The 20661-nt window shown below is 39.0% G+C and overlaps 1 long non-coding RNA gene across 1 annotated transcript in view; it reads right to left on the bottom strand.

Annotated features, from left to right (window-relative positions):
- Nucleotides 1-290: 290 nt before the first annotated feature.
- The window catches only part of LOC118892674, a 249420-nt gene continuing 229049 nt past the window's right edge, over nucleotides 291-20661 (bottom strand). The window contains exon 4 of the long non-coding RNA XR_005019316.1: nucleotides 291-349. This is a non-coding gene — a long non-coding RNA (uncharacterized LOC118892674). The remainder of the gene's footprint in view (nucleotides 350-20661) is intronic.

Raw genomic sequence — 20661 nt, 5'->3', positions numbered from 1 at the left:
GAAACAGACCAGTCCTTACAAAGACCAAAACTCAGCTCCATATCTGTTTCCTATCAGACTGGATGAAGGTGACCTGCCTTTACTCTGCCTGCCTGTCAAAATATAAACACTGTTGGTGGGAACATAAAATCATTCACAGCCTGAAATTTACTCTACAAAGACACTGTCCGCCATGAAATAATAATGATAATTTAAAAACATGCCAAGCATACCAGGCAACAAGATCAAACAGTCAAAATCAACAGAAAAAAAAAACACATATTGTAGTTATGAGGATTTTAAGATACTTGCCATTAGTGTGCACAAAACATAGACGACAAGATGAAGAACATCAACAGAGAACTGAAATCTGCAAAAAAAGAATGAAGTAAAAATTATAAAACTGAAAACCATATATATCTGTCTTTCTGCCTACTACCCAATCCAGCTCTGTTCCCTGATCATTGTAATTAACCTAAATTCTGACTTCAATTAAAACCCTCATATATACTTATCTTTTGTTTTTCTTTAATATACTTTTTTCCCTAAGGAAAGAGAATGTCTAATTGCTAAAACAGAAAGCTACAAATAGTTCAGTAAAAGCATTACATATACCATATACTTCCAAATGTGTTACATTATTTGATTCATAATCAGATATAGAGTTATTCATTAACTAGGACTGTTTATAATTCCATTATTAATGAAAAATATATATTTATTTGAGCTGAGCTTTCTTTATAAGATTATAGTCTAATCTGTCAGTCACAGATAAAGTTTTCAGGTTTCAAAAAAATCACTTAATTCTTATCGTTTTACATTTCCTAGGAGGAGTCTGGAGTAATTCAATATGTTCTCTGAGTAAAAAATCTCAGGTTCTTACTTAATCTAATAAAATCATTATTTTATGAAGTCAGATGATAAATGAGAGCCTAATCAATTAGTTTTTTAATAGATGTTTCCTAGTTACAAATGCATTTTTAAATATTTCATGAGTTTATTTTTAGGGTGGCATATATCTATAAATATAAATAAACACATGCATATAAACAATTGCCTTTAAAATTAGTTAACAGATTAATGAAATGAACACTTATTTTCCCGAAATTCTGAGGAGCCAGAGGTGGGAGTGGCAATTAGGAAAAAAGGGAAAGGAAATAATATTTTAAGATCTAAGCCTTGTAATGTAGGTATTACTCCTTCCATTATACAATGATGTTCAGAGAAATTAAGTAGTATGATCATGGCCACAGACCTAGTAAATGGCAGCACTGGAATGCAAACACAGTTCTATTTAATTTTTAAGCTTATATTCTTTCAAGTACACTGTGCTTTCTATCTTTAGAAATAGATAGATGAGTGGGCAGATTTATGTTAAAACCGGTGAGGATATAATCCTGTTAGGAGTTTAACAGGATTTTTATGTGAAGTCTATTGTATTCCAAATTTGAGTGTGGCCAGGAAGTTCATCAAAGTTGGATCTCATATTTCAAAAGTGTATAGAATTCCATATAAAATTTTTGTATCTACTATTGATAATCATCTCCAGGTAAGTTTTAGCACACAGTGTTCAGTTATATAGCCTTGAGTATGTAGGTGCATAGGGTATACATTAGTTAAAATAAATTAATTCCATGAAGTAGAAAGGGATTAAGATATAGATCTCTATATAAAGCATTATGAACAGTTCAATAAATGCATTACATTTATTTATTTTTACATCTATGTTGTACTTGAGCTAATTCATAACCAGAGAAGGAATATAAGTTTCTTCATTAACTGTTTCCTATCTAGTCAGAGTTGAGGGCAATGATGTTGTATCAGAGTTAAGAGATATGTATATTAGATAGTTACCATGCAGACTCTCATTTCCCTTTGCATTAAACTGCTTTAATATCCTGTTATGATACACACTTATGAATAGCAATGTTAGATCATTTGACATTTAATGGAAAAAAAAAAAAGCCCAGAGGTTCTCTATATTTTCAGAAGAGACCCAGCTAGCAATGCTCATACTGAAGCAAGATGCTCGTTTGTTTCTTCCTCTAGTCCTTAGTTGCAAGTGGATTGATGGGTATTTGGGTTGGGAGATTAGAGCAGGGCTACAGCTGCAAACTTCAACCCCAATATTTTCCATATCTCCCTATGCTTTTTCCAAAACAGGAAAATCCTAACAGGATTATATCCTCACCAGTTTTAACTCCTCAATTGCAGTTACATGTTTTTCATTCTGTTTATGTTTAATATCTATCTCCCCTTCTAGAATGTACCAAAGCACAGAGAATATGTGATTAGTACACCAAAGATAAGCAGAATTCTTGGTTACAAACAACAGAGGCCACTCTAGTTTGTTGAAACAGAAGGGATTTTTGGTAGCTTACAAATCTCCAGGAGGTCTAGAGAACCAGACTTGGATACTACCTAGCCAGGTACAATGAAGGCAGGAAAAATGTCTAATTCATACCATAGACACTTCTAATAAACCACTGCGGCTGCAGCCCAAAATTTAGCACTGAGCATGCTAAAATATGAACACCACAACTTCTACCAGAGCTATTCCAAAAGAACCAGCTTCCAGCTCCACTGTGCATGTCAGAAGATCTATTCTCTCTCTAAGACCACAGCCTTGAGTTTCTCATTTTAGTATTCAAGTCTCCTTCAGGACCATCTGACTGGTGGCACCTAGGTCACAGGTCTGCAGTCTAATTGCAAGGGGGTATGCAAGTATGATTTTTTCCTTTTCAGCCTCTTTAGTGGAAGAAGACAAGTTGGAAGAAGGTTGAAATGGGAAGTGAATGACTTCATGTACAAAATCTGTTACAACACTCAACTAGTATCTGTTAGATTTCCTTCTTTGTAACCAGGATTTATTTTCTTATTTGAAGATGTATTCTTGTGGACCAGAGTAAAAGTAGAAAATGGGTATTTTCTTGAAAGGCAATTCTAATTGCTTATTAGTAGCAGGCTTTCCCATGTCCAGTGGGAAAATGTTGTGATTGATTGGTGATGTCCTTCTTACATACTGAAGGACCATTATTGCTCTAAATATATAACTTTTTCCTAGTGGAAAAATGGGCACTATTGCACAATATTTATCAATGTAGGGGATGTACACTTTTGGTTTGCTTCCTATATATAGTTGTAGTTTAGTGTCAGGGAACCTTGAAGATCAATGTGTTACATCAGAAGGATTGTTAAGGGAGGCTGAACTTTTTCTTAATTTCCCTTCAACAATATTTAGCATGAAGACAAGGGTCACTGTCAGAATCAAAGAACTTTTTTCACAAAATGGCCACCTAATGCCTAAGATACTGAGAAACTAGGTTATTCCTCCAGAGTAACAAGATCTTCCATTTACTGTGCTTTTCCAGAAAATGGTCGAGTCAAATGTTCTTCAGGATGAATAAATGCCGTGCATCCTCTGGAGATTCAATACACTACAAAGTGCACAAGAAGTATGTTTTCCAAATGTTCCTTCAGACAACCTTTCAAATAACTGCTTCCATAAATATCTTTTGTATTTATGGATAATTTGACACAAAATCTCTATTTCTTTTGGATATTTGTCTCTTAGGCAAGGGATGAAGAGGAAGGTTGTGTGGAGGGTCGGAGGTACTGCCTTTGGGACCAAGTAAGAGCATCACAGAAAAAATCTATTTAGTATGTGTATAACCTGTGTCGCTTTAAAAAAAAAACCATACACAAACATTCATTCTCTAAAACAATGTTCACCTGCTGTCCCTTGGATGAGTTTAGCTTAATTTCACATTTAATAACCTTAAAGATTAGAGTGCTTAATTACAGCAGTTACTGCTGATTGCTTTGGAAATGAAAAATGGATATCTAATATAAAGGCATTAATATTATACTTGATGGATTATTTATAATAATCCAGACTCTTGGGTCCTCATCTGATTTTTTAACATGATAAAATGAGACACTTCTTGAGCAATCTTCAAGGAAATAATTTCGTACATCATAAAGATATAAATGTATTCCACAAATATTGAATAAATGTTTACTATATGCCAAGGACTATAGTAGGTAGTGGGGCTACCATAATCAATGAGACAAGTTCACTCAAAAAGGTCACAGTCTGGTGGCAACACAGACATAACCACTGCACTAACATGGCATCATAATCGATGTACATATGATACCCTGGGAGCACAGCCTGCCATTTAGAGGGGGAGACTGAGCTGAATCTAGTAGTTTTCCAGTCAGAGAAAGGCAAGGTCATTCCAGGCAAGACAATTAAGGCAAACTGGCATGAAAGAGCACAGTGTATTTGGGGGAGAACATATAATTCTATGTGGCTAGAACATTGGGTACATGTTAGGGAGACTCAAGAGATGAGGTTGCAAAGCAGACTGTCAAGCTTGTGTAGGGATGATACATGACCTACAAAAGAGTTTAGACTTTATTATTTTGCAGTGGGAGCCCAAAGAAGGGTTTTCAAGCAGTGAACTAGCATAATAAGATTTGGGCTTCATAAATGGAACTCTGGCAGCCACATGGAAGAGGTATTGGCAGGGGAAGAGTCTGGAGCCAGGGAAACTAGCTAAGACTTTATTTCACAACACCAGTGAGAGATGATTATCTTGAACCTGTTCCTCCAAGATAGCTTGACACCCACTGGCCCATAAAGACAATGTTGCTGATACTTCTGGCTTCTTCCCAATCTGTACCCAAATATATCAAGTTCCCATTGGGTTTTCAACCTTTGATTCCAGATTCTGCCCCTTTATATCCACTCTTTCTCTTGTAAGCTCAGTCCCCCACTAAATTTCTTACCTAACAATGGATGAGCTCAGAAAGCAAATACTTAGTAAATACCTGGTATCTGACCCTGTGAGTCCAGACCTTATCTGAACTCAGCTCCTGTGCTGAGGGCTAGCACCCCATTCATCCTGCTATTCCTCTGTGTTAGAGGACAGAGGATCTGGACTTTGAATAGCTACTGAATTTGTCCAACCCATTCCTGGTCCTTTAAACTCAGCTACCTCACCCACAAACTATGCCATAGACAAACTCCTGGGGGAAACTATAGATGAGTTATTGACTACGATATGACTGCTTACTGCCCTGTATTGGGTTTACAATGCTGATGAAGGTGATTCACTAGAGGATGAGAAACTTACCCAAAATAATCTAGTTAAGTCTTATGATCAGCCCTGCCTCCCTAGAAAATTCCCCTAGATCACATGTTAAAACCAGGTGAAAATTTCAGAGATGTTATTTTGACAAAGGATCAGGAAATGCCCCAAATTAAAGAGGATTCCTTTAAAAAAAGAAAAAAAGTGACAAAGAATCAAGCCCAATCAGGCAAAGGGTGCAAATCTCACAGCCTAAGCTCGAAAGCAGTGTGACTGCCACTGCTGAGTCAGAAGGTACCCCAAACTGAAATGATGGTATCAGCCATGAGGATCTCATCTTTTGACATAGAGGATTAGGTGAGCCCAAAATACTGGAAGTTCATTTGATTGAATCATGATCCACCACCACAACACTCTAACCAGAAAGTGAATGCAAAGATGTGTTTACTGGCGCAGAGCCATTTTCTCCCTCCATGCCCCTTGATGCCTCCCTTCTCTCCAGGCTAAATGACTTTAAAAGAAAGTGTGATTAGGGGTGTGGCCAAGGTCTTTTGGTCTCCAATGGCTAGATACACCCATAAGAGTATGTTGGGGAATTTCAGGGAGAATAAAAGACTCAAACTTTTATGACTGTTGTATACAGGTGCCCAATTCACCATCCTACTACTTCCATGAGGAGTGGGGACCTCAGAATTCTACTAATAAGTACTGGCAGGGCCTGCAGCGGGACAGGGAAGCTAATGTGACTTTATGGGTGGGGCCCTTCGGGCCAATTCAATGTACTGTTGTTGCTGCTTCTACAACTGACACTATTAAAAGAACTAATGTTATATGCTTGTACTTTCTTGTTCTGTAAGTGCCAGAAGGAATTCTGATTAGGAAAAGCTGCACGTAGAGAAGTGTTAGTGAAACATATAAATTGCTTTCCAACCATCTCTCTAGCCCATCCCAAGTAGGGCTCAACAACCTTAATGGCCCCTTTGAGCTACAAGTTTCTATGACTGATGATTTTGCCCATTGAAGCCTCTGGCGAAAGATGCCTTCATCTGGAAGCCTCCACCAGGGGCACTCCTATGGTTCTGGACTCATCACTTCCCTGACAAGGCTACTGGATACATCTCTTTTGAGAAGCATCTATTAGTTTGTTACTGGGCTCTTGTTGACACTGAACACCCGACCCATGAAAAACTTGTAACTCTTTAGACTGAAAATTCCATTTTGGGGTGGATCAACTCAGACTCAACAACTAACAAGATGTGAAGGGCACATCAAGCCTCACTTGTCAAATGAAAATGGAATGTTCAAGAACACAGCTAGCCTAGCACAAGCAGAATCTTGGCTTGACATGAAGAAATGGCAGTTATCCTCCTGGGGGAAACTTTATTCCCCACCACACTGCCTAAAGCAAAGCCACTAGCTCAATGAGATCATCAACGCACAGAAGTTCCCCTAAATGACTGGTTCACCCATGGCTCAGCTCAGCTAAAACCAAATGGCATCCAAGTGCTGCTGTGGTACTTCCATCTCAATGCCATCAATGCAGAACCAAAAGTGGACGTGATGGTTGCTACTCTCAATGGGCAGGACTCAAGGCTGTTCTTTGTCCAATACTCACTTTGATGAACCTTGTTTCAGTTTTGTTGACTCTTGGGTTATTACCAACGGCCTAGCAATTTGGTCAGCCCCTCTTTGGGGCCGTGAACAGTAAAAATAAATTACAGCTGCTGATTCAACCATCTGGGTCACTCCTGTAGAAACCCACAGTAAGGGCTTGTTCTCCTATGAGACCAACTATAATCAAGCTGCTGATGAGCCTGCACCACCCACATTGCTACTATTCCTGTCTAGATCCATGTTCTACCAGATATGGAAACACAGCCACCAACATGGAATGGGCAAAAAGCAAAGAACACTTTTTCTAACGCCAAGGTTACTGCTGCATGCCAGATTTGTGACTCCTGCCAAAGGCTGACCTGTCTGTCTCAAGGTGAAGGAGAGAGACCACATTGTATGCACGTGGATTCCGTCTGCTCCTGTAAGACTGACTAAATTGGATTTTTTATTCCTACTTGGGGCTATTGGTGGTTCCTTCCTCTACTGAAACTTTCACAGAATCCTGTGTTATTGTTCCAGTCCCATCAGTCAACTATGGTCACACCATTGCACCCTTGAAACTAACTTGTGTCATGTTTTCTGTTTTTTAGAGTTTGAAAATGCGTGACTTTTATTGCAAAAACCACTCAATAGTGGGCTGGTTGTCAAGGTATTCAGTGGACTTTTCACTCTCTTTACCACCCATAGACACTCTGCATTGTGGAGTGTGGACCTTCTCAAAAAACAAACCCCAGAGATTTCTGACTCTACCTGTCTCACCTCCTGGTCTACAATATTTTAGCAAGGGGGTTTGTTCACTAAATGTGGCTGTCCCCAGAAAGGAATCATCTTCTCTCAGACACTTCCTGGGTAATAATCAGGAATTACGTACATCTGTTTTGAAAACTTGAGGTTCCATCCTGACCTTTCCTGGACAAGATACTTCTTTCTTTCCCCTAATGGCAACCTCAGACCAACCTGGTTGGTACAACTTCCTGGTGGCAGCCAGATTAATGGGAACCTAGAGGATCCAAACTTAATTCTGGTGCTACCATCTGGTTCTCTTGTGGGTTTGACATGGTGCTAGGATGGCCTAAGGATAATGGCTACTTGGTTGGGTACACTGCTTGCCAAGTGACCCATAGAGGTCAAAGTGGTGGACGTAAACAGTCTCTGTAAGTCTTACAACTCTTTATCCTCTCACACTGAAACCTTCTAGGTGAAAGGTCTAAGGGTAAGGAGGAGATGATTTTAAACAAGGTAAAGCTACAGATGGGACTGGAATGGGACTTGCCAATTTTACGGCAGTAGAACTCTGGCCCCAGAGGAAGGAACACATTAGACCTCGATAGGTACACGAGAAGGAGGGATAATAGTTACCTTTGTCTTTCAGAACCACCCCGGCGCCTTCCTCAGGAAGGAAAATGCCCTAGTGCAGTTTTCCCTGATTGTTGCAAGTACTTTAAATTTACCTGACTGCTGGCTCTGCCATTCCCCACCGATGGTTCTGGACTTGACTTAGTTACCATTTCCTTTAACCTTACTGAGCAATCTCAGAAATAGCGGGAAAAGGCCCCAGCTTCTGCACTTTCCATGCAAAATACCTGCCAGCACCTCTGGATCTCTTTATTCCTATTCCCATAGCTAATACTCAGTCATTCAGTGGGTTGGATGAATGCCACCAAGATGGTGCCATGGACAAATAGGTCAAGTTGCCCTCAGGCAGTTCCTCCAAAAGCAAGGATTACATTACTGTAAGTAAACTTGGAACCTGGGCTGGCCCTGAGGACACACTGGCTATGAAGAACTGTCAGCTTGTGCCCCTGACTGAAGTTGGCCCAACTTGGTGGGCCCCAAGGACTGTAAACAACAGCTACCTCCCCAGGACTGTATTTCTTTGTGGAAGCCAGGAACTAACTTGCCTCCCTCCTTAAAACACAGTGCTTTGCACCTTAGAGATGGTCATACGAGACCTGAAAGTGTTTAAAGAAACACCTCTAGATCATGTAGCCCTCAGACAATTGCAATGATCTCTCCAAAATAAGGCTACATTTAGTTCCTCAGGGAAAATTCTCAGAGGGAGAACTGACTTGTTATCTATGGGCACCCTCAAGAAAGTTTTCCCTACAATAGGAATCCTTCAATTACAAAAGACAATACACATTTTTCCCCTGACTTTAGTTGAACTGACTGATGACTCACTTTGGCACTGGAAGGCATTTAAGTCAGTCTCAGTCCACAGGCCAGAGTTAGTCTGGATGACAGAATCATCCTAGACTTCTTTCCTCCTTGCAGGCCAAGATGGAATCTGTCCAGTCACTAATACATCTTGCTGCACCTGGATTAATGCCTCAGGCCAAGCAATTTAAGGAGAAACCACCTGACTTTCTATAGTAGACACTGATCGCTTATGGGATTTGTTTAGCTAGGTGGGACCCTGGGTGCACAATTAAAGTAAGCACTGCAGATGGCCTCATCCTGTTGCTTGAAGTTTTGAATAAGAGTACCCTTAATTAAATGCTGTGTAAAACTACTTCACAGATTCAGTGCCAGCCTCTCTCAGTCAGATTAAGCAGAGTGGCTGATGGAGTGGCATACTCATGGGAAAATTCACCAGAAGCCAAGGCAGTATAGAAATGAGTAGGTAGGTATTAGTGGGAGACAATATTCTGTGGGTCCATTTTGTTTACACATGTTTTGTGAGCAGAGGTACTGACAAATCTCTCTTTCAGATTATCTTTTCAAGGATATTTTTCTGTTTGTACAGCAGACAGCCTTGGGAGATAGAGATGGTGTCGCCCTCTAAAGTAAAAGGCAGTCAGCCTTACTGCCTATTATAGAAGATTCAAATTCCCTAGCCTCCAGGTTCTTCTCCTATCACACCAACTCACTGTGAGTGCCAATGTCACCCGGCCTTCTTTGTGTTGTCCCGCGGGAATTGGGGTTTAGGAAACCAGCGCAAATGCTGATACTCTGGCTACTGCTATTGCCAGGAGTGATAAAGTCCTTTGATTCTAACCCAGGAGATTTGTGTCTTCCATCAGCATCCATGAAGCTGACTTGAAAGAGTACAAGTATGGTAAAACTTCAGACCCTTCCAAGCTCTTAACAGCTATCCAATGGCAATTTGGCAGTTTCATTATCAAATACTGTGGCTCCTATTAATCCTGTCATTGACTTCATGATCTTTCCAAAAGTAGAACCATGCATTTTGTAGTTGAAGAACCAAAATGTGAAACAGTTATTTTCAAACTAAAATATTTTAAGTATCAGGAAAAATCAACACCAGGTCATAGATCAATGTAAGGAAATGACAAATGCAATACTGTTTGGAATCATATGTAAGTTGTTAAACTATCTTATTGTACCATAATACATTCCAGCTGCTTGGTCATCCCTTTTTCTCTTCATGTACTTTTTCTATTTATGCACTTAATTAGCGTAATGAAGTTGAAAAAGTGTTAGGTGGAATATCAGGAAACCTGAGATCAAATACCAGTTTTGCCAATTACTGGCTGTGAGACCCTAGACAGGTCTCCTCCCATTACTCTGGACCTTAGACTATTCATCTTTAAAATGTGAATTAGGGTAAGCAAAATGAATGGGTTTTGTTGGATGATTTTTGAGCATTTTTTTTTTTCTAGTTCTTATTTGCAATGAATGGTAGAAAAGAACTTTTAGCCAAGATGGGTAATTATGAGGTTATTTTTTTTTTCTTTTTCCTATTTGCTTTAGTGGGAAGTTCAGACACTGGAATAAAGATTTCCACAACCAACTACTTGTCCTAGCTCTTGTGAGCAAGATTTGTTGTAACCCTCCTTGAATTAGGGTTTACATTTCAAGGAGGCACCTCCTGTGAAATGTAATGTAGGAGAGGAACGTTCCTTGCACAGAAGGTCTTTTCATTTGCTGCCCTCACCCCACACAACCATCTTTCCTTTGGCCAGCATATTACACAAACAAGAAATTTAGTTGATTTCCTATTCAATACATGACACAACCTTGCCAAGGTCAGGGTGCCCTTGCCAGAGCTGGTACAGGAGGAACACACATTGGCTTAAACTATCATTGGATTTTTCCTGAGTACAGTGCAGCAGCTATAGGCAATGAGATGGTCAGTCTCATTGGTTTATTCATTAGTCGGTATATCAATTATAGCCTTTAGGACCTACTATAGCCAGCCACTGGGAATACACATGTTATTAATAAGACCGTGTAACTGCCCACAAGGATCCAACAATCACTTTGGGGAGGCAGATCAATCAACAGATAATTATAACACATCTGAAATTGGTGAAATTATAGAAGGGAGCAATGACCAGCTCTTCTCTGAGAGTTGTAGAGGACTCCTCAGAGGAGAGAATGCTTGAGGGAGACTTGGAGGCAAAGAATGAAGCAAAGAATGAGAGGATATTCAAGCAAAAGAGCATGTGAAAAGCAAAAAAGACAGGTGAACGAAGATAGAGGGTCAGATATTTCAGTATGGCTGGAACACAGCTTTAGGGTTGCAAGTAACAGGAGACGAAGATAGAGAGGCAGGTAAGAACATTTGGGGGCAAGAGAGGAAGAGGGTTTTAAAAGATTTGAAACACTTGAGCCTGTTTATATGCTGACGAGAAGGAACCAATAGAAAGGGTAAAGATAGAGAAAGGGAGATCACTGCTGAATCGAGATGCCAGGGAAATTAGAAGATGGTTTCTAGACAGGTGATGAGCAGAAAGGCTAGTCTGAGATTGAAAATGGATCTCTTCTTCCTCTTAAAAAGACAAAGAGGAAATAGATGCAGACAAAAGTAAGTTTGAAAGAGAAGTGTGGAAAGCTAAGAATTTAGGCATCTTGGCCCTAGGAGCTAGAGAAAAGATAAGGTTCCTGCAGTCCGGGTGGTCAGCAATTCTCATGCTTATTCATTTAGCCATTCCTGCCTTCCTTCCTTCAGAAATATTTGCTGACTACAGAAATACAATGGTGTACTAGACACTGATTCTCCTTCCAAAGAATCTACAATCTAGTTCAGATTTAAAAAGCACAAACCTTAGCAGGAAGAAACTTCTTAGTATATGTTTATAGAATGAATAATGAATAAAATAATAAGTCCGACAAGAAAGGCAGAAATGAAGTATAATTAGCATAGAAGGAGAAAGGACTATTTTTTAGGTTTGTGTGGGCCCTGAAGAATGGGTGGATCTGAATATACAGAGACTGGGAGGGGGTGGGAAAGGTCAATCTATGCAAAAAGAACACGTGAGCAAAATTCTGGAGGTGAAAAATGGTAGGCGCTAAGGCAGGGAATAGCAAATCTCGCCTAAGTGATGTGCAGCAAAATAAAATTGGAAACAATAACACTAGTCTTTCTTTTGGCCCTCTACACCAAAATTAGTGAATATTTATTGCCTTGGGTAGGACACAAAACACTTCAAGAGAAGCCAGCATTAAAGTAGAAATACGTGGTGAGGAATAGAAAGACAGTCCCTTGAACCTTTCAGAGCCCCAGAGGAGGGAAAGAGAGCATCCTAAATTTTCTTCCATCCCAGATGCAGGTGGCAGTGGTTGTGAATGGATGGCTAGACCTAGAAATTCCTAGCAGCTGGGACAAGGAACACAGAGAGTGGTCTGCAAAGACCTGGTGGCCAAGGAGCAGAGAGAACATGTACATTTTAGTCGTGGATACTGATGAAAAAGGGCATCCTGTGTTTTTATTTGCACAATCTGGCATCCTACACATGAATAAGACACCTCCTTTTAGGTGCTAGGACAACATAAAACACTCTTACGCCCCTAGACCCCAAGTCTATACCAACTTTGCGGAAAAGGGAAGGATTGCGAAGAAGGAGAGAGATCTAAATTTGATTGAATTTTAATCCAACGAAGCCTAGGAAAAATCCAGAAGGGACTAAATTTATTTGGACTGGAAAGATTTAGTTTACTGACATCAGTGGAAATTGAGTTTGCTTATAGGGAAATAAAATTCCACTTTTTTTACCCTTAAGTTTATGACTGTAAAATTCAGATATTATTACAAGTAAATAAAGAAAAGTTATGACTCTAAGCACAAGATTGCAGTTTCTAAACACACTTTCTAAAACAAGGCTTTTCATAGAAACTACTGATTCAAGACCTGAGCAGGAAGGCACAGAGTGAGTCTGGGATATAATATTGCTTTCCCAGAAAGCAAGAAAGCTTTCCAGGATTGATGAGGTTGTGTCAAAGGGCACTGGAACCATACTGAAGGCCCTCCCATAGTTTAAATGTAAAGATTCAAGCAACAAAGAAAATAATGATTGAAGTTGATTGAAAGATATTCTGTATATGAAGAAAATCCACAAGTTTATAATATTCAAAAAAGAGAAACCAAGAAAAAAGTAATTTATCATCATTTATGGCATCCATTAAATCAATTCCTTACTTTGAAAACTGGCAATTAAAGGTAAGAGATAAGAATTTATCCCACCTTTCCAATAAGTATTCATAGCAACCAAATGGTCTCAGTTAAACAGGAAACTGCTACTTTACAGATTAATGATAACTAATTATGTGTAAGGAGTGACAAAATTGGACATCAGCTATTTTGAAATCTCTGATAAAATTATTGATTTAAGCAAGAATTATCAATGGCTATTGAAATCATTGGTGAATTGGTGATTAGAAACGGAATGTTCTTATGGCAGCAAACTAACACCATGAGGTTTACTTTCTGGTGACAAGGAGAAAACCATAATTTTACCATGGAAGATTCAAAGGGTCATCCCCTTAATCCTGTGGCCAAACTCTAAATCACTAATAGTATACAAGATAATACTTTCTACTCCTATAGTACCATGTACCATGGTACCATGACAATGTACCATGACAATGTAATCTTACTGGGAAAGTTTAAGTTTAATCTAATCAAATCTTTAGAGTCTAATTTCTAGGTTACTGAAAATATAGGAGGCTAAAGCGGCACTACCCCACAAAAATAAAATGTTGCCATATATATAATTTAAAATTTTCTAGTAACCCACTTTAAAAAGTAAAATGAAACGATACAATTAATTGTAGTAGTTAATACATTTTTTAACCCAGCATACCTAAAATACTATCGTTTCATGTAAACAATAATAAAAATAATTAATGATAATCTGCAATAATAAAAAATTATTAATGAGATTATTTATACTCTTTTTATTTGTATTATGTCTTCTAAATTTGGTGTGGACTGTACACTACAGAACATCTCAATTCAAACTAACTACATTTCAAGTGCTCAGAAACTGGTGGCTACCATACAGGACACCACAGGGCTGGAAGAATAAGCTAAACAACACTGTGACATTTAGTTCTATGTGCCAACTTGGCTAGGCTACAGTACCTAGTTTTCAACCAAACGCTAATCTAGGTGTCGTTGTGGATGTATTTTATAGATGTGGTTAATATCTACTATCACATCACTTTAAGGAAAAGAGATTATCCTTGGGGTAATGTGGGTGGGCCTCATTTAATCAGCAGAAAGGCCGTAAAAGCAAAACTGAGGTTTCCTTGAGGGAGAAGCTCCTGACTGAGAGCATCTAGCCTGCCAGCCTGCCTTTCACATTTCAGACTTGCCAGGTCCCACAATCCCATAAACCGATCCCTTGGTTTTCATATACATACATGTATGTTTCATATATGTATGTATGGTTTTCACATATATATACACACACATATATATGATATCTATATATAATCTGTGTTTATATATTGTAAATGAGCTCTAAAGGATATGCTAGAGACAATTAGAAATTTTTGAACATGGACTTCTTGAATAATTAAGGAGCTATTGTCAGTTTTGATAGGTGGGAAAATGTAAATTTGTCAATGGAGGAAAACATCAATATTTTTTAGAGATGCCGTTTGAAGTATTAAGGGATGAGATATCATGATGATGATGGATTATACTCTATTGACTAAATCTACATGAAGTCATAACCTTTAGTGAAATGAAGGCAATAAATCTAGCCATCATCCCCATGGACATAAACCACATTATCTCTAGCATAACGAATAATAGTTAACAAAGTTTTAGCCTAATATTTAACAGCTTTACTGCATGATAAATTGGTCTTAAAAAATTAAATGAGAGGGAATCTAAGGCTGTGATGCAGTTAGCTCTCACTAGCTGAGAGACCAGAAGGCATTCTACTTCCAGAGCATGAAGGGCAATGACCAGAGTCATAGGAAGTGATGTAGATGATTCAAAATGTGAGTTTTTCCCCACTTGGCCCATGTCTCCACATGACACCCAAGGACACTATACCTCAGAATAATGACTTTTTCAAATAAGCTATAAAACCAATATTTTGGCTCTCCATGTTGTTTTCTTAAGAGTACAGATGTCCTGGCCAAGTTACAGTATGTTCTCACCAAAATTCTCCCATACAACTAAAATGACAAGATATTTTTCCTTCCTTCCTGCCATTAAATTGTAATGAAGTGCTGATGGTCTTGTTGTTATGGTTACCATTATTGCTATGGTGATAGCCTATACATTCCAAAAGAAGAAAAACCACACCAGCCCAGTGTTTAACATTATTTTATAAACGTCCTCTGTCAGAAGTAGAAGGTAAATGTATTTTTCAACATAAAATCTAAATAAATACTGTGTAACTACCATGTACTTAGCTCAGTGTGGGACAGAATAATATTTTCCTATTTGTGTGTACAATAAACTACTTAATAGCTTGCATGGCATTCTGCAAAACTCTTTCACATATGTGATCCTACTTGAGCTTTATAGGACTCTGCAGAGTTGGTAGGTTAGGTGTTATTAACTTCATTTTGCAGACTGGGAATGTGGCAGACACAATTGGGTGTCTACCTGACATCCATTCATCCCGCCATCCCATCTTCATTGCTAACAAAATCCTGATTGTGTCTGAGAGAGAAATTGTTCTGCTTCAGTCTAGGTATTTGTTTTTCCCAGTCCTGCTGCTAGGGGTATGTGCTACAGTTCAGGCTCATGACTCATAAAGGAGAAATCTGCTAGGGTTTCTGGAACATTTTTGTTTGGTTACAACAAAAATGGTTGCTTAAAGGACCTAATACAGTTGTCTCTGTCCTCCACTCTCCTTCCTGCTTTGTATGTGAACGTGAGGACTGGAACTGCCATAGCCATTATATGACCAGGAAGGAAAAGAAAAAAAAAACACTGGTTTGCCAGCTTATTTCTGGATTTTATTATGTGAGACTATAAACCCTTATTTGATAAAGAGACTAATGCAGGTAAGTTTTCTGTTACCTACAGCCAAATGCATTCCCAACTAAGGCTGAGACTGAATGTTTACATGACATTCCCAAGATCACACAATCTATTAGGGGCATACAGAAAACTAATTTAAGTCAATTATTCTTTACACTTTGCAAAGCTGCCTCATCCATTCAATGGTCAATGACATTTTATCCAAAGCTTACAAATTGCCACTATATGGAAATACAATGATGAATAGGACAAAATGCTTCTACTTAGTTCCACAGAACATAAGCCAAGTCTCAAACATGTAAACAAGTATAGATAGAAGAGATGTTTACAGGAAAAACTGTGGACCAAACCAGGCCAAATCTAGTGTATGACCTCTGATGTAGATGATATTTGAGCAAGGGTTTGAGGATAAGGAGATTTACCAAATAGAAAAGGAGAGGGTATTTTAGGCTTAAGGTATAGCAGAATAAAAAGTGGAGCCAGAAATTGTTTAGTGTAATTTCTGTGTGCTTGAGTTTGAGTTTCTCCTGAAAAGCAGAGTCTGAGACAAGGGCTCACATGCATGTCACTTATTTTGGTACATGATCCCAGGGAGTAAGTGTAAGAGTCTGGGAAGGATGAAGCAAGGACAGGGAGAAAGCCGACACATGAGGGCATTATCAAGTGGGACCTTACTTTGTGCAGTCTTGTTGGGACCCTCCAAGGGACTGTGTAAAATACACCTCATAACTGTCCACCTGAGGTCTGGAAAATGAGAGTGCTAAATAATCGACTCCTGTCCTCCATCAGTCAAGGGTGCCCCAGGGATTGTTAACTACTGCGTACTTTCAGGTTTGTACACGTGCTAATGTCAAGAAAGTTATCAATAGCATCCTTGCCTTCCTTCCAGAAAAGTCCCAGGACAGAAAGCAAGAGATAAGAGGTTTAGTTATACATGCAGGAAGCTGGTCTCTGCAGCAATAGCTGGAATAAAAGGTACACCAGTGGGATATGAAGCTAAGCACAAAAGGTGGTCTGGCACACTGTGATATGGTTTTGATGGAAGAGAGAACATCTAGAGATGAGACTAGAAAGATAGTTAGGACTTGATGAGAAAAGGCCTTGAATTCTGGTGGAAGGTTCTTAAACCCGGGGTCTCTACTTTGGGTACACTGCTGAATTTTATGTAGAGGTTTGTTTATGTAAGTGTGGGTATGCATTTTTTTCTTAGTGGAAGGTCTTAGAGTTTCAGAGCGCTCGGTGATCCAATAGGTTAGAAACTCCTGCTCTGGGCAATAAGCAGAGTAGGGGCAAGAAAATATTGGGTTGGGGTTCACATTTCAACTTTTTATAATTGCTAATGTTTCATGCTTTTTGATTGGAAGGCCAGTGTCAAAGATGTGTTCAGTGACAAGCCTCTCTGGTTAGCACTCTGTGTTTTAGCCCTGAAACACCCAGGGGCCTCTGGATGGAAACCTCTGGTGGGATCATATTGCTGCTCTTGAACACCACTGTTGAGCACTGATCATTTCTTGACTTCTATATATCATCTCATTTCATTTTCACATGATTCCTGTAATAGGTAACGATGAAATTAATGCTAATTTCTACTTAACTGAACTTATGATGCTCTTCTGTTACTGAAATGTCTAATACAGGCATACCTTGGAGATATTGCAAGTTAGATTCCAGACCACCACAATAAAGTAAATATCACAATAAAGTGAGTCACACAAATTTTTTGGGTTTCCCAGTGCATATAAAAATTATGTTTACACTATACTGTAGTTTATTAAGTGTGTAATAGCATTATGTCTAAAAAAAGTATAGACCTTAATTGAAAAATACTTCATTGCTAAAAATGCTAACCATCATCTGAGTCTTCAGTGAGACGTAGTAGTAACATCAAAGAGCCGTGATCACAGATCACCATGACAAATATAATACTAATAAAAAGTTTGAAATATTGCAAGAATTATCAAGATGTGACACTGAGACATGAAGTGAGCAAATGGTGTTGGAAAAATGACTTCGATAGACTTGCTCGATGCAGGGTTGCCACAAACTTTCAATTTTTAAAAAAGGCAGTATCTTCGAAAAGCAGTAAAGTGAAGCACAAGAAAACAAGGTATGCCTGTATTTTCCTTTTTCTAGGGGAAAATATGTCCATGCTCCAAATTCATGATTGAAATTGAGGCCCTAGAAGTTTGGCTAGTGGAGACAACACAGCCTTTCCCAGCTGAGAATTACTGTAAGGAGTCCAGGAGCCTGTACATGCACCAGAGTCACATCTTATGCAGAAGGAGGTTACGTAGGGATGAGCTTAAGAGTCAGCTGGGTACAGGCAAAGTCACCCTTGAAAACCCCTTGGGAAGAAGCTCTGCTGAAGAAGCCTAAGTATCTCCCAAGTGGTACAGCATAGCTCCATCTTCACCCTTGGCGGAGCCACGTTCTCTTCCTTGGGTGAGTGAGATTTCTTCTTGAGCTGCAAATTAGCTTGCATTAGGAGGAAAATGTTGTTCAAACACCAGACACTAAAACTCTAGAATCACTCTGAAGGCTGCAAGATACTTACACTAGGGAAGCACAAGGACCGGGGGAGCTAAGATGGGCAGTGACTCACATCTTCCCTTTCACCCTCCCTCTCGGGCATTTGTGAATTGAGTAGAACAACAAGAGTAATTATTCTCATTATTTATGTTGTGGCCACTCTTTTTGCTGAGCTACTTGAATTTACATAAGTTAAATGCAATTATGAATGACTCTGTGGATTAAGAATAGTAATTAATATTAAGAGCCAGCAGTTACTGAACAACAAAACCAAACTATGTGTTTTAACTGATTTAAGCCACACACCACTCTAAGAAGGAGGTACTATTATTATCCTCATTCTACAGGTGGGAAAGCTGAGGTGCAGAGAGGTAAGGTAACTGTGGTCACATACCTAGTAAGTGGAGAGCAGGTACTATGCCAGACAGACTGGCTACAGAACCTGTGCTCTTAACTAGACTCTGGGGTGTGTATGTGGGTGTGTGGGTGTGTGTGTTGTGGGGGGCGGTGTATTGGGGGAGGGCAGTGAGAAGGGGAATATTTCAAATATTGAAAGGTTTGGATCTCCTTTAATACAACCTCCTCATTGTACAGATGAGGAAAATAAAACCCAAACAAAATAAGGTGCCTGATACAACCATTCATGGGATACAAAGGTATGGTAAGTTGCATAATAGCCCCAAAGATACTGACATCCTAATCCCTGGCACCTGCTAATATTGCCTTACATGGGAAAAGGGGCTTGCAGATATGATTAAGTTAAGAATCTTGGAAAAGGGAGGTTATTCTGGATTATCCATGTGGCCTTAAATGTAGTCACAAGAGTCATAAGAGGGAGGCAAGAAGGTGAAGGGAAGAAGCTGGAAATGTGACGATGAAGGCAGGAGACTGGAGTGATATGAGTCAAGGGACGCAGGCAGCCTCCAGAAACTAGAAAAGGCGAGACAGACTCTCCCTTAGAGCCTCCAGAAGCAACCAGCCCTTGACTTCAGCCTGTGGAATGGACTTTGGACTTCTGACCTCCAGAACTATAAAAGAATAAATCTGTGTTGTTCTAAGCCACTAAATTTGTGGAAATTTGTTACAGCGGCCACAGGAAACAGCACAAAGGGCTTCTTGCTGTTGTTATGCTTTGGTTAAGCAGATAGCTTGACCTCTGTTAGACCACAGTCTATTCTGAGTTACATTAACTTGAGAAGAATAAAACTTTATTTCTTTTATAAAATATTTTGCAGTTCACTTTCCACTAATTCAACTTTACCATTCCCACTGTTTTTTGCTCAGTCAGTGATATTTTAGTGTTCATCTCTGTGACTTTCTGGCTGTACAGTTCAATGAGATGATACCAAAATTGCCTGGGTTTTTTCCTCTGAATATGACATTTCTTTTATTAGCTAACGTTGCCTAAGGCATATTTAATGCTATTTGTATATAATTTAAGAAACCTTGATTATAAACCAAAATGTGTTTATTCATATTCATGGTTCATTCATTCATACATGAATTAAACTAATGTTTTATTAAGCATCCAACAAATGTCATAAAGTCAAGCACAAAGACTTAGGGGACCAAACACTAATCAAGGTGATGCCTGATCTCAGAGGCTTCTCAGCCGTGAGAGAGCTGTGGCCTCTTCAGTTTCATGAGGCTATGGATATATTTTCAAAAAGGAAGACATGAGAAACGTGTTTTGTTTTCCATGTCAAATATTTACATTTAACAAACCAATGCTTTGGACACATGCAAATTAATGTGATATAATTATGCTCTCCATGCAATAATGATGAAATTTATAAACTGTACTATCTCATAGTGTTCTGCAAAGCAGTATGATCCAGCAAGGGACCCAAGTTTAGATATATGATGAATGCTGTCTGGTTCCAATTCTGTAAGCACATCTCTGACTCTTTGTATATGCTTGTTTGGAGACAAGGTTAAATTTCTAAATTTGCTGCCCTTTGTGAATATGAGGCCTGGGCCAAATGTCCCTGCCTACCCCCAGTTATTTTCTATCAGATTAGAATAAATTGCATACTGAGTTACCAATCACATAGTTAACTATATACAAATAGAATTCAAAGTTTCTATTCATACCCATAAACTAGTCAAAACCACTGGTTGCATCAACTCTGAGGGTAAATATACATGTGTTCTTTCTAGGTCCTCCATTCCAAAATATTCCCAGAGGACACTTGCTGGTGGATTTTTCAGCATTGCCAGAGATTTAAGACCAAGCAAGTCTTAGGGAGG

Source organism: Balaenoptera musculus, chromosome 3, assembly GCF_009873245.2.
Source record: "Balaenoptera musculus isolate JJ_BM4_2016_0621 chromosome 3, mBalMus1.pri.v3, whole genome shotgun sequence".
In the NCBI taxonomy this organism is placed as follows: domain Eukaryota; kingdom Metazoa; phylum Chordata; class Mammalia; order Artiodactyla; family Balaenopteridae; genus Balaenoptera; species Balaenoptera musculus.
This window is presented reverse-complemented; position numbering and strand designations above follow the sequence as displayed.